At 38.7% G+C, this 12,093-nt stretch overlaps 29 pseudogenes; all 29 read left to right on the top strand.

Annotated features, from left to right (window-relative positions):
* The first annotated feature begins 263 nt into the window (after positions 1–263).
* LOC149680905 (5S ribosomal RNA) lies at positions 264–383 on the top strand (annotated as a pseudogene).
* Positions 384–520: 137 nt separating this feature from the next.
* On the top strand, positions 521–623 carry LOC149680904 (5S ribosomal RNA; annotated as a pseudogene).
* Positions 624–746: 123 nt separating this feature from the next.
* On the top strand, positions 747–865 carry LOC149680903 (5S ribosomal RNA; annotated as a pseudogene).
* A 374-nt stretch (positions 866–1,239) lies between these two features.
* Positions 1,240–1,342, top strand: LOC149680902 (5S ribosomal RNA; annotated as a pseudogene).
* Positions 1,343–1,927: 585 nt separating this feature from the next.
* LOC149680901 (5S ribosomal RNA) lies at positions 1,928–2,046 on the top strand (annotated as a pseudogene).
* Positions 2,047–2,627: 581 nt separating this feature from the next.
* On the top strand, positions 2,628–2,745 carry LOC149680900 (5S ribosomal RNA; annotated as a pseudogene).
* A 362-nt stretch (positions 2,746–3,107) lies between these two features.
* LOC149680899 (5S ribosomal RNA) lies at positions 3,108–3,227 on the top strand (annotated as a pseudogene).
* Positions 3,228–3,587: 360 nt separating this feature from the next.
* LOC149680898 (5S ribosomal RNA) lies at positions 3,588–3,707 on the top strand (annotated as a pseudogene).
* A 137-nt stretch (positions 3,708–3,844) lies between these two features.
* LOC149680897 (5S ribosomal RNA) lies at positions 3,845–3,947 on the top strand (annotated as a pseudogene).
* A 123-nt stretch (positions 3,948–4,070) lies between these two features.
* Positions 4,071–4,189, top strand: LOC149680896 (5S ribosomal RNA; annotated as a pseudogene).
* Positions 4,190–4,548: 359 nt separating this feature from the next.
* On the top strand, positions 4,549–4,668 carry LOC149680895 (5S ribosomal RNA; annotated as a pseudogene).
* A 360-nt stretch (positions 4,669–5,028) lies between these two features.
* Positions 5,029–5,148, top strand: LOC149680894 (5S ribosomal RNA; annotated as a pseudogene).
* Positions 5,149–5,285: 137 nt separating this feature from the next.
* On the top strand, positions 5,286–5,388 carry LOC149680893 (5S ribosomal RNA; annotated as a pseudogene).
* Positions 5,389–5,511: 123 nt separating this feature from the next.
* Positions 5,512–5,630, top strand: LOC149680892 (5S ribosomal RNA; annotated as a pseudogene).
* A 359-nt stretch (positions 5,631–5,989) lies between these two features.
* LOC149680891 (5S ribosomal RNA) lies at positions 5,990–6,108 on the top strand (annotated as a pseudogene).
* Positions 6,109–6,245: 137 nt separating this feature from the next.
* On the top strand, positions 6,246–6,348 carry LOC149680890 (5S ribosomal RNA; annotated as a pseudogene).
* Positions 6,349–6,691: 343 nt separating this feature from the next.
* Positions 6,692–6,810, top strand: LOC149680889 (5S ribosomal RNA; annotated as a pseudogene).
* Positions 6,811–7,186: 376 nt separating this feature from the next.
* Positions 7,187–7,289, top strand: LOC149680888 (5S ribosomal RNA; annotated as a pseudogene).
* Positions 7,290–7,411: 122 nt separating this feature from the next.
* LOC149680887 (5S ribosomal RNA) lies at positions 7,412–7,530 on the top strand (annotated as a pseudogene).
* Positions 7,531–7,887: 357 nt separating this feature from the next.
* Positions 7,888–8,006, top strand: LOC149680886 (5S ribosomal RNA; annotated as a pseudogene).
* Positions 8,007–8,380: 374 nt separating this feature from the next.
* LOC149680885 (5S ribosomal RNA) lies at positions 8,381–8,499 on the top strand (annotated as a pseudogene).
* Positions 8,500–8,861: 362 nt separating this feature from the next.
* Positions 8,862–8,980, top strand: LOC149680884 (5S ribosomal RNA; annotated as a pseudogene).
* Positions 8,981–9,340: 360 nt separating this feature from the next.
* LOC149680883 (5S ribosomal RNA) lies at positions 9,341–9,459 on the top strand (annotated as a pseudogene).
* A 137-nt stretch (positions 9,460–9,596) lies between these two features.
* Positions 9,597–9,699, top strand: LOC149680882 (5S ribosomal RNA; annotated as a pseudogene).
* Positions 9,700–9,821: 122 nt separating this feature from the next.
* Positions 9,822–9,940, top strand: LOC149680881 (5S ribosomal RNA; annotated as a pseudogene).
* Positions 9,941–10,762: 822 nt separating this feature from the next.
* On the top strand, positions 10,763–10,881 carry LOC149680880 (5S ribosomal RNA; annotated as a pseudogene).
* A 137-nt stretch (positions 10,882–11,018) lies between these two features.
* LOC149680879 (5S ribosomal RNA) lies at positions 11,019–11,121 on the top strand (annotated as a pseudogene).
* A 122-nt stretch (positions 11,122–11,243) lies between these two features.
* Positions 11,244–11,362, top strand: LOC149680878 (5S ribosomal RNA; annotated as a pseudogene).
* A 577-nt stretch (positions 11,363–11,939) lies between these two features.
* LOC149680877 (5S ribosomal RNA) lies at positions 11,940–12,057 on the top strand (annotated as a pseudogene).
* Positions 12,058–12,093: the final 36 nt, after the last annotated feature.

The raw sequence follows: 12,093 nt of genomic DNA, 5'->3' as shown, positions 1-12,093 counted from the left end.
CTAACTTAATTTAAATTCGAATTATTATCTAGCACTCTCGGCAACGGCCATATCACGCTGAGAACACCGGTTCTCGTCCGATCGCCGACGTTAGCAGCGTCGAGCGCAGTCAGTACTTGGTAATACTGCGTGCCGTTTGCTTTTTCACTTTTGTTTCCTCTTTCAAATTCCACCAGATATGAAAAAAGCAAACATATCTTCTTTTTGTTATCGTTTTATAAAGATGAAAGTTAATTAAATTCAAATTATTAACTAGCACTCTCGGCAACGGCCATATCACGCTGAATACACCGATTCTCGTCCGATAACCGAAGTTAAGCAGCGTCGAGCGCAGTCATTAACTTGGGAGGGAGACCACTTAGGAACACTGCGTGCCGTTGGCTTTTTCACTTTTTTTTCCTCTTTTAAATTTAAATAGATATGTAAAAAGCAAACAGGTTTTCTTTTTGTTATAGTTTTAAAATGATGAAGGTTAATTTGTCTCACTTAACTTAAATTCGAATTATTAACTAGCACTCTCGGCAACGGCCATATCACGCTGAAAACACCGGTTCACGTCCGATCACCGAAGTTAAGCAGCGTCGAGCGCATACAGTACTTGGGAATACTTTGTGCCGTTGGCTTTTTCACTTTTGTTTCCTCCTTTAAATTCCACCAGATATGAAAAAAAACAAACATATCTTCTTTTTGTTATTGTTTTATAAAGATGAAGGTTAATTAAATTCAAATTATTAACTAGCACTCTCGGCAACGGCCATATCACGCTGAATACACCGGTTCTCGTCCGATGACCGAAGTGAAGCAGCGTCGAGCGCAGTCAGTACTTGGGAGGGCGACCACTTAGGAACACTGCGTGCCGTTAGCTTTTTCACTTTTTTTCCTCTTTTAAATTCCAATAGATATAAAAAAACAAACATATTTTCTTTTTGTTATTGTTTTAAAAAGATGAAGGTTAATTTGTCTCACTTAATTTAAATTCGAATTATTATCTAGCACTCTCGGCAACGGCCATATCACGCTGAGAACACCGGTTCTCGTCCGATCGCCGACGTTAGCAGCGTCGAGCGCAGTCAGTACTTGGGAATACTGCGTGCCGTTGGCTTTTTCACTTTTGTTTCCTCTTTTAAATTCCACCCGATATGAAAAAAGCAAACATATCTTCTTTTTGTTATTGTTTTATAAAGATGAAGGTTTATTTGTCTCTCTTAATTTAAATTCGAATTATTAACTAGCACTCTCGGCAACGGCCATATCACGCTGAAAACACCGGTTCACGTCCGATCACCGAAGTTAAGCAGCGTCGAGCGCATACAGTACTTGGGAATACTGCGTGCCGTTGGCTTTTTCACTTTTGTTTCCTCTTTCAAATTCCACCAGATATGAAAAAAGCAAACATATCTTCTTTTTGTTATTGTTTTATAAAGATGAAAGTTGATTTAATTCAAATTATTAACTAGCACTCTTGGCAACGGCCATATCACGCTGAGAACACCGGTTCTCGTCCGATCGCCGACGTTAGCAGCGTCGAGCGCAGTCAGTACTTGGGAATACTGCGTGCCGTTGGCTTTTTCACTTTTGTTTCCTCTTTTAAATTCCACCCGATATGAAAAAAGCAAACATATCTTCTTTTTGTTATTGTTTTATAAAGATGAAGATTAATTTGTCTCACTTAATTTAAATTCGAATTTTTAACTAGCACTCTCGGCAACGGCCATATCACGCTGAGAAAACCGGTTCTCGTCCGATCGCCGACGTTAGCAGCGTCGAGCGCAGTCAATACTTGGGAATACTGCGTGCCGTTTGTTTTTTCACTTTTGTTTCCTCTTTTAAATTCCACCAGATATGAAAAAAGCAAACATATCTTCTTTTTGTTATTGTTTTATAAAGATGAAGGTTAATTAAATTCAAATTATTAACTAGCACTCTCGGCAACGGCCATATCACGCTGAATACACCGGTTCTCGTCCGATAACCGAAGTTAAGCAGCGTCGAGCGCAGTCACTACTTGGGAGGGAGACCACTTAGGAACACTGCGTGCCGTTGGCTTTTTCACTTTTTTTTCCTCTTTTAAATTTTAATAGATATGAAAAAAGCAAACATGTTTTCTTTTTGTTATTGTTTTAAAATGATGAAGGTTAATTTGTCTCACTTAATTTAAATTCGAATTTTTAACTAGCACTCTCGGCAACGGCCATATCACGCTGAGAACACCGGTTCTCGTCCGATCGCCGACGTTAGCAGCGTCGAGCGCAGTCAGTACTTGGGAATACTGCGTGCCGTTGGTTTTTCACTTTTGTTTCCTCTTTTAAATTCCACCCGAATTGAAAAAAGCACACATATCTTCTTTTTGTTATTGTTTTATAAAGATGAAAGTTAATTTAATTTAAATTATTAACTAGCACTATCGGCAACGGCCATAACACGCTGAATACACCGGTTCTCGTACGATAACCGAAGTTAAGCAGCGTCGAGCGCAGTCACTACTTGGGAACACTGCATGCCGATGGCTTTTTCACTTTTGTTTCCTCTTAAATTCCACCAGATATGAAAAAACAAACATATCTTCTTATTGTTATTTTTTATAAAGATGAAGGTTAATTAAGTTCAAATTATTAACTAGCACTCTCGGCAACGGCCATATCACGCTGAATACACCGGTTCACGTCCTTCACCGAAGTTAAGCAGCGTCGAGCGCAGTCAGTACTTGGGAGGGAGACCACTTAGGAACACTGCGTGCCGTTGGCTTTTTCACTTTTTTTTCCTCTTTTAATTTTTAATAGATATGAAAAAAGCAAACATGTTTTCATTTTGTTATTGTTTTAAAATGATGAAGGTTTATTTGTCTCACTTAATTTAAATTCGAATTATTAACTAGCACTCTCGGCAACGGCCATATCACGCTGAAAACACCGGTTCACGTCCGATCACCGAAGTTAAGCAGCGTCGAGCGCATACAGTACTTGGGAATACTGCGTGCCGTTTGTTTTTTCACTTTTGTTTCCTCTTTTAAATTCCACCAGATATGAAAAAAGCAAACATATCTTCTTTTTGTTATCGTTTTATAAAGATGAAAGTTAATTAAATTCAAATTATTAACTAGCACTCTCGGCAACGGCCATATCACGCTGAATACACCGATTCTCGTCCGATAACCGAAGTTAAGCAGCGTCGAGCGCAGTCATTAACTTGGGAGGGAGACCACTTAGGAACACTGCGTGCCGTTAGCTTTTTCACTTTTTTTCCTCTTTTAAATTCCAATAGATATGAAAAAAGCATACATATTTTCTTTTTGTTATTGTTTGAAAAAGATGAAGGTTAATTTGTCTAACTTAATTTAAATTCGAATTATTATCTAGCACTCTCGGCAACGGCCATATCACGCTGAGAACACCGGTTCTCGTCCGATCGCCGACGTTAGCAGCGTCGAGCGCAGTCAGTACTTGGTAATACTGCGTGCCGTTTGCTTTTTCACTTTTGTTTCCTCTTTCAAATTCCACCAGATATGAAAAAAGCAAACATATCTTCTTTTTGTTATCGTTTTATAAAGATGAAAGTTAATTAAATTCAAATTATTAACTAGCACTCTCGGCAACGGCCATATCACGCTGAATACACCGATTCTCGTCCGATAACCGAAGTTAAGCAGCGTCGAGCGCAGTCATTAACTTGGGAGGGAGACCACTTAGGAACACTGCGTGCCGTTGGCTTTTTCACTTTTTTTTCCTCTTTTAAATTTAAATAGATATGTAAAAAGCAAACAGGTTTTCTTTTTGTTATAGTTTTAAAATGATGAAGGTTAATTTGTCTCACTTAACTTAAATTCGAATTATTAACTAGCACTCTCGGCAACGGCCATATCACGCTGAAAACACCGGTTCACGTCCGATCACCGAAGTTAAGCAGCGTCGAGCGCATACAGTACTTGGGAATACTTTGTGCCGTTGGCTTTTTCACTTTTGTTTCCTCCTTTAAATTCCACCAGATATGAAAAAAAACAAACATATCTTCTTTTTGTTATTGTTTTATAAAGATGAAGGTTAATTAAATTCAAATTATTAACTAGCACTCTCGGCAACGGCCATATCACGCTGAATACACCGGTTCTCGTCCGATGACCGAAGTGAAGCAGCGTCGAGCGCAGTCAGTACTTGGGAGGGCGACCACTTAGGAACACTGCGTGCCGTTAGCTTTTTCACTTTTTTTCCTCTTTTAAATTCCAATAGATATAAAAAAACAAACATATTTTCTTTTTGTTATTGTTTTAAAAAGATGAAGGTTAATTTGTCTCACTTAATTTAAATTCGAATTATTATCTAGCACTCTCGGCAACGGCCATATCACGCTGAGAACACCGGTTCTCGTCCGATCGCCGACGTTAGCAGCGTCGAGCGCAGTCAGTACTTGGTAATACTGCGTGCCGTTTGCTTTTTCACTTTTGTTTCCTCTTTCAAATTCCACCAGATATGAAAAAAGCAAACATATCTTCTTTTTGTTATCGTTTTATAAAGATGAAAGTTAATTAAATTCAAATTATTAACTAGCACTCTCGGCAACGGCCATATCACGCTGAATACACCGATTCTCGTCCGATAACCGAAGTTAAGCAGCGTCGAGCGCAGTCATTAACTTGGGAGGGAGACCACTTAGGAACACTGCGTGCCGTTAGCTTTTTCACTTTTTTTCCTCTTTTAAATTCCAATAGATATGAAAAAAGCATACATATTTTCTTTTTGTTATTGTTTGAAAAAGATGAAGGTTAATTTGTCTAACTTAATTTAAATTCGAATTATTATCTAGCACTCTCGGCAACGGCCATATCACGCTGAGAACACCGGTTCTCGTCCGATCGCCGACGTTAGCAGCGTCGAGCGCAGTCAGTACTTGGTAATACTGCGTGCCGTTTGCTTTTTCACTTTTGTTTCCTCTTTCAAATTCCACCAGATATGAAAAAAGCAAACATATCTTCTTTTTGTTATCGTTTTATAAAGATGAAAGTTAATTAAATTCAAATTATTAACTAGCACTCTCGGCAACGGCCATATCACGCTGAATACACCGATTCTCGTCCGATAACCGAAGTTAAGCAGCGTCGAGCGCAGTCATTAACTTGGGAGGGAGACCACTTAGGAACACTGCGTGCCGTTGGCTTTTTCACTTTTTTTTCCTCTTTTAAATTTAAATAGATATGTAAAAAGCAAACAGGTTTTCTTTTTGTTATAGTTTTAAAATGATGAAGGTTAATTTGTCTCACTTAACTTAAATTCGAATTATTAACTAGCACTCTCGGCAACGGCCATATCACGCTGAAAACACCGGTTCACGTCCGATCACCGAAGTTAAGCAGCGTCGAGCGCATACAGTACTTGGGAATACTTTGTGCCGTTTGCTTTTTCACTTTTGTTTCCTCCTTTAAATTCCACCAGATATGAAAAAAAACAAACATATCTTCTTTTTGTTATTGTTTTATAAAGATGAAGGTTAATTAAATTCAAATTATTAACTAGCACTCTCGGCAACGGCCATATCACGCTGAATACACCGGTTCTCGTCCGATGACCGAAGTGAAGCAGCGTCGAGCGCAGTCAGTACTTGGGAGGGCGACCACTTAGGAACACTGCGTGCCGTTAGCTTTTTCACTTTTTTTCCTCTTTTAAATTCCAATAGATATAAAAAAACAAACATATTTTCTTTTTGTTATTGTTTTAAAAAGATGAAGGTTAATTTGTCTCACTTAATTTAAATTCGAATTATTATCTAGCACTCTCGGCAACGGCCATATCACGCTGAGAACACCGGTTCTCGTCCGATCGCCGACGTTAGCAGCGTCGAGCGCAGTCAGTACTTGGTAATACTGCGTGCCGTTTGCTTTTTCACTTTTGTTTCCTCTTTCAAATTCCACCAGATATGAAAAAAGCAAACATATCTTCTTTTTGTTATCGTTTTATAAAGATGAAAGTTAATTAAATTCAAATTATTAACTAGCACTCTCGGCAACGGCCATATCACGCTGAATACACCGATTCTCGTCCGATAACCGAAGTTAAGCAGCGTCGAGCGCAGTCATTACTTGGGAGGGAGACCACTTAGGAACACTGCGTGCCGTTGGCTTTTTCACTTTTTTTTCCTCTTTTAAATTTAAATAGATATGTAAAAAGCAAACAGGTTTTCTTTTTGTTATAGTTTTAAAATGATGAAGGTTAATTTGTCTCACTTAACTTAAATTCGAATTATTAACTAGCACTCTCGGCAACGGCCATATCACGCTGAAAACACCGGTTCACGTCCGATCACCGAAGTTAAGCAGCGTCGAGCGCATACAGTACTTGGGAATACTTTGTGCCGTTGGCTTTTTCACTTTTGTTTCCTCCTTTAAATTCCACCAGATATGAAAAAAACAAACATATCTTCTTTTTGTTATTGTTTTATAAAGATGAAGGTTAATTAAATTCAAATTATTAACTAGCACTATCGGCAACGGCCATAACACGCTGAATACACCGGTTCTCGTACGATAACCGAAGTTAAGCAGCGTCGAGCGCAGTCACTACTTGGGAACACTACATGCCGATGGCTTTTTCACTTTTGTTTCCTCTTAAATTCCACCAGATATGAAAAAACAAACATATCTTCTTATTGTTATTTTTTATGAAGATGAAGGTTAATTAAGTTCAAATTATTAACTAACACTCTCGGCAACGGCCATATCACGCTGAATACACCGGTTCTCGTCCGATAACTGAAGTTAAGTAGCGTCGAGCGCAGTCACTACTTGGGAGGGCGACCACTTAGGAACACTGCGTGCCGTTAGCTTTTTCACTTTTTTTTTCCTCTTTTAAATTCCAATAGATATAAAAAAGCAAACATATTTTCTTTTTGTTATTGTTTTAAAAAGATGAAGGTTAATTTGTCTCACTTAATTTAAATTCGAATTATTATCTAGCACTCTCGGCAACGGCCATATCACGCTGAGAACACCGGTTCTCGTCCGATCGCCGACGTTAGCAGCGTCGAGCGCAGTCAGTACTTGGGAATACTGCGTGCCGTTGGCTTTTTCACTTTTGTTTCCTCTTTTAAATTCCACCCGATATGAAAAAAGCAATCATGTTTTCATTTTGTTATTGTTTTAAAATGATGAAGGTTTATTTGTCTCACTTAATTTAAATTCGAATTATTAACTAGCACTCTCGGCAACGGCCATATCACGCTGAAAACACCGGTTCACGTCCGATCACCGAAGTTAAGCAGCGTCGAGCGCATACAGTACTTGGGAATACTGCGTGCCGTTGGCTTTTTCACTTTTGTTTCCTCTTTCAAATTCCACCAGATATGAAAAAAGCAAACATATCTTCTTTTTGTTATTGTTTTATAAAGATGAAAGTTGATTTAATTCAAATTATTAACTAGCACTCTCGGCAACGGCCATAACACGCTGAATACACCGGTTCTCGTCCGATCACCGAAGTTAAGCAGCGTCGAGCGCAGTCAGTACTTGGGAGGGAGACCACTTAGGAACACTGCGTGCCGTTGGGTTTTTCACTTTTTTTCCTCTTTTAAATTCCAATAGATATAAAAAAGCAAACATGTTTTTTTTGTTATTGTTTTAAAATTATGAAGGTTAATTTGTCTCACTTAATTTAAATTCGAATTTTTAACTAGCACTCTTGGCAACGGCCATATCACGCTGAGAACACCGGTTCTCGTCCGATCGCCGACGTTAGCAGCGTCGAGCGCAGTCAGTACTTGGGAATACTGCGTGCCGTTGGCTTTTTCACTTTTGTTTCCTCCTTTAAATTCCACCAGATATGAAAAAAACAAACATATCTTCTTTTTGTTATTGTTTTATAAAGATGAAGGTTAATTAAATTCAAATTATTAACTAGCACTCTCGGCAACGGCCATATCACGCTGAATACACCGGTTCTCGTCCGATGACCGAAGTTAAGCAGCGTCGAGCGCAGTCAGTACTTGGGAGGGCGACCACTTAGGAACACTGCGTGCCGTTAGCTTTTTCACTTTTTTTCCTCTTTTAAATTCCAATAGATATAAAAAAGCAAACATATTTTCTTTTTGTTATTGTTTTAAAAAGATGAAGGTTAATTTGTCTCAAATAATTTAAATTCGAATTATTATCTAGCACTCTCGGCAACGGCCATATCACGCTGTGAACACCGGTTCTCGTCCGATCGCCGACGTTAGCAGCGTCGAGCGCAGTCAGTACTTGGGAATGCTGCGTGCCGTTGGCTTTTTCACTTTTGTTTCCTCTTTTAAATTCCACCCGATATGAAAAAAGCAAACATATCTTCTTTTTGTTATTGTTTTATAAAGATGAAGGTTAATTTGTCTCACTTAATTTAAATTCGAATTTTTAACTAGCACTCTCGGCAACGGCCACATCACGCTGAATACACCGGTTCTCGTCCGATAACTGAAGTTAAGTAGCGTCGAGCGCAGTCACTACTTGGGAGGGAGACCACTTAGGAACACTGCGTGCCGTTGGCTTTTTCACTTTTTTTTCCTCTTTTAATTTTTAATAGATATGAAAAAAGCAAACATGTTTTCATTTTGTTATTGTTTTAAAATGATGAAGGTTTATTTGTCTCACTTAATTTAAATTCGAATTATTAACTAGCACTCTCGGCAACGGCCATATCACGCTGAAAACAACGGTTCACGTCCGATCACCGAAGTTAAGCAGCGTCGAGCGCATACAGTACTTGGGAATACTGCGTGCCGTTTGTTTTTTCACTTTTGTTTCCTCTTTTAAATTCCACCAGATATGAAAAAAGCAAACATATCTTCTTTTTGTTATTGTTTTATAAAGATGAAGGTTAATTAAATTCAAATTATTAACTAGCACTCTCGGCAACGGCCATATCACGCTGAATACACCGGTTCTCGTCCGATAACCGAAGTTAAGCAGCGTCGAGCGCAGTCAGTACTTGCGAGGGCGACCACTTAGGAACACTGCGTGCCGTTAGCTTTTTCACTTTTTTTCCTCTTTTAAATTCCAATAGATATGAAAAAAGCATACATATTTTCTTTTTGTTATTGTTTGAAAAAGATGAAGGTTAATTTGTCTAACTTAATTTAAATTCGAATTATTATCTAGCACTCTCGGCAACGGCCATATCACGCTGAGAACACCGGTTCTCGTCCGATCGCCGACGTTAGCAGCGTCGAGCGCAGTCAGTACTTGGTAATACTGCGTGCCGTTTGCTTTTTCACTTTTGTTTCCTCTTTCAAATTCCACCAGATATGAAAAAAGCAAACATATCTTCTTTTTGTTATCGTTTTATAAAGATGAAAGTTAATTAAATTCAAATTATTAACTAGCACTCTCGGCAACGGCCATATCACGCTGAATACACCGATTCTCGTCCGATAACCGAAGTTAAGCAGCGTCGAGCGCAGTCATTACTTGGGAGGGAGACAACTTAGGAACACTGCGTGCCGTTGGCTTTTTCACTTTTTTTTCCTCTTTTAAATTTAAATAGATATGTAAAAAGCAAACAGGTTTTCTTTTTGTTATAGTTTTAAAATGATGAAGGTTAATTTGTCTCACTTAACTTAAATTCGAATTATTAACTAGCACTCTCGGCAACGGCCATATCACGCTGAAAACACCGGTTCACGTCCGATCACCGAAGTTAAGCAGCGTCGAGCGCATACAGTACTTGGGAATACTTTGTGCCGTTGGCTTTTTCACTTTTGTTTTTTCCTTTAAATTCCACCAGATATGAAAAAAACAAACATATCTTCTTTTTGTTATTGTTTTATAAAGATGAAGGTTAATTAAATTCAAATTATTAACTAGCACTCTCGGCAACGGCCATATCACGCTGAATACACCGGTTCTCGTCCGATGACCGAAGTTAAGCAGCGTCGAGCGCAGTCAGTACTTGGGAGGGCGACCACTTAGGAACACTGCGTGCCGTTAGCTTTTTCACTTTTTTTCCTCTTTTAAATTCCAATAGATATAAAAAAACAAACATATTTTCTTTTTGTTATTGTTTTAAAAAGATGAAGGTTAATTTGTCTCACTTAATTTAAATTCGAATTATTATCTAGCACTCTCGGCAACGGCCATATCACGCTGAGAACACCGGTTCTCGTCCGATCGCCGACGTTAGCAGCGTCGAGCGCAGTCAGTACTTGGTAATACTGCGTGCCGTTTGCTTTTTCACTTTTGTTTCCTCTTTCAAATTCCACCAGATATGAAAAAAGAAAACATATCTTCTTTTTGTTATCGTTTTATAAAGATGAAAGTTAATTAAATTCAAATTATTAACTAGCACTCTCGGCAACGGCCATATCACGCTGAGAACACCGGTTCTCGTCCGATCGCCGACGTTAGCAGCGTCGAGCGCAGTCAGTACTTGGGAATACTGCGTGCCGTTGGCTTTTTCACTTTTGTTTCCTCTTTTAAATTCCACCCGATATGAAAAAAGCAAACATATCTTCTTTTTGTTATTGTTTTATAAAGATGAAGGTTAATTTGTCTCACTTAATTTAAATTCGAATTTTTAACTAGCACTCTCGGCAACGGCCATATCACGCTGAGAAAACCGGTTCTCGTCCGATCGCCGACGTTAGCAGCGTCGAGCGCAGTCAGTACTTGGGAATACTGCGTGCCGTTTGTTTTTTCACTTTTGTTTCCTCTTTTAAATTCCACCAGATATGAAAAAAGCAAACATATCTTCTTTTTGTTATTGTTTTATAAAGATGAAGGTTAATTAAATTCAAATTATTAACTAGCACTCTCCGCAACGGCCATATCACGCTGAATACACCGGTTCTCGTCCGATAACCGAAATTAAGCAGCGTCGAGCGCAGGCACTACTTGGGAGGGAGACCACTTAGGAACACTGCGTGCCGTTGGCTTTTTCACTTTTTTTTCCTCTTTTAAATTTTAATAGATATGAAAAAAGCAAACATGTTTTCTTTTTGTTATTGTTTTAAAATGATGAAGGTTAATTTGTCTCACTTAATTTAAATTCGAATTATTAACTAGCACTCTCGGCAACGGCCATATCACGCTGAAAACACCGGTTCACGTCCAATCACCGAAGTTAAGCAGCGTCGAGCGCATACAGTACTTGGGAATACTGCGTGCCGTTGGCTTTTTCACTTTTGTTTCCTCTTTCAAATTCCACCAGATATGAAAAAAGCAAACATATCTTCTTTTTGTTATAGTTTTATAAAGATGAAAGTTGATTTAATTCAAATTATTAACTAGCACTCTCGGCAACGGCCATAACACGCTGAATACACCGGTTCTCGTCCGATCACCGAAGTTAAGCAGCGTCGAGCGCAGTCAGTACTTGGGAGGGAGACCACTTAGGAACACTGCGTGCCGTTGGGTTTTTCACTTTTTTTCCTCTTTTAAATTCCAATAGATATAAAAAAGCAAACATGTTTTTTTTGTTATTGTTTTAAAATTATGAAGGTTAATTTGTCTCACTTAATTTAAATTCGAATTTTTAACTAGCACTCTCGGCAACGGCCATATCACGCTGAGAACACCGGTTCTCGTCCGATCGCCGACGTTAGCAGCGTCGAGCGCAGTCAGTACTTGGGAATACTGCGTGCCGTTGGTTTTTCACTTTTGTTTCCTCTTTTAAATTCCACCCGAATTGAAAAAAGCACACATATCTTCTTTTTGTTATTGTTTTATAAAGATGAAAGTTAATTTAATTTAAATTATTAACTAGCACTATCGGCAACGGCCATAACACGCTGAATACACCAGTTCTCGTACGATAACCGAAGTTAAGCAGCGTCGAGCGCAGTCACTACTTGGGAACACTGCATGCCGATGGCTTTTTCACTTTTGTTTCCTCTTAAATTCCACCAGATATGAAAAAACAAACATATCTTCTTATTGTTATTTTTTATAAAGATGAAGGTTAATTAAGTTCAAATTATTAACTAGCACTCTCGGCAACGGCCATATCACGCTGAATACACCGGTTCTCGTCCTTCACCGAAGTTAAGCAGCGTCGAGCGCAGTCAGTACTTGGGAGGGCGACCACTTAGGAACACTGCGTGCCGTTAGCTTTTTCACTTTTTTTTCCTCTTTTAAATTCCAATAGA

Source organism: Phalangium opilio, unplaced genomic scaffold (genome assembly GCF_054372755.1).
Source record: "Phalangium opilio isolate 3A_F unplaced genomic scaffold, DU_Popi_V2 ptg000039l_2, whole genome shotgun sequence".
NCBI classification, from domain to species: domain Eukaryota; kingdom Metazoa; phylum Arthropoda; class Arachnida; order Opiliones; family Phalangiidae; genus Phalangium; species Phalangium opilio.
This window is presented reverse-complemented; position numbering and strand designations above follow the sequence as displayed.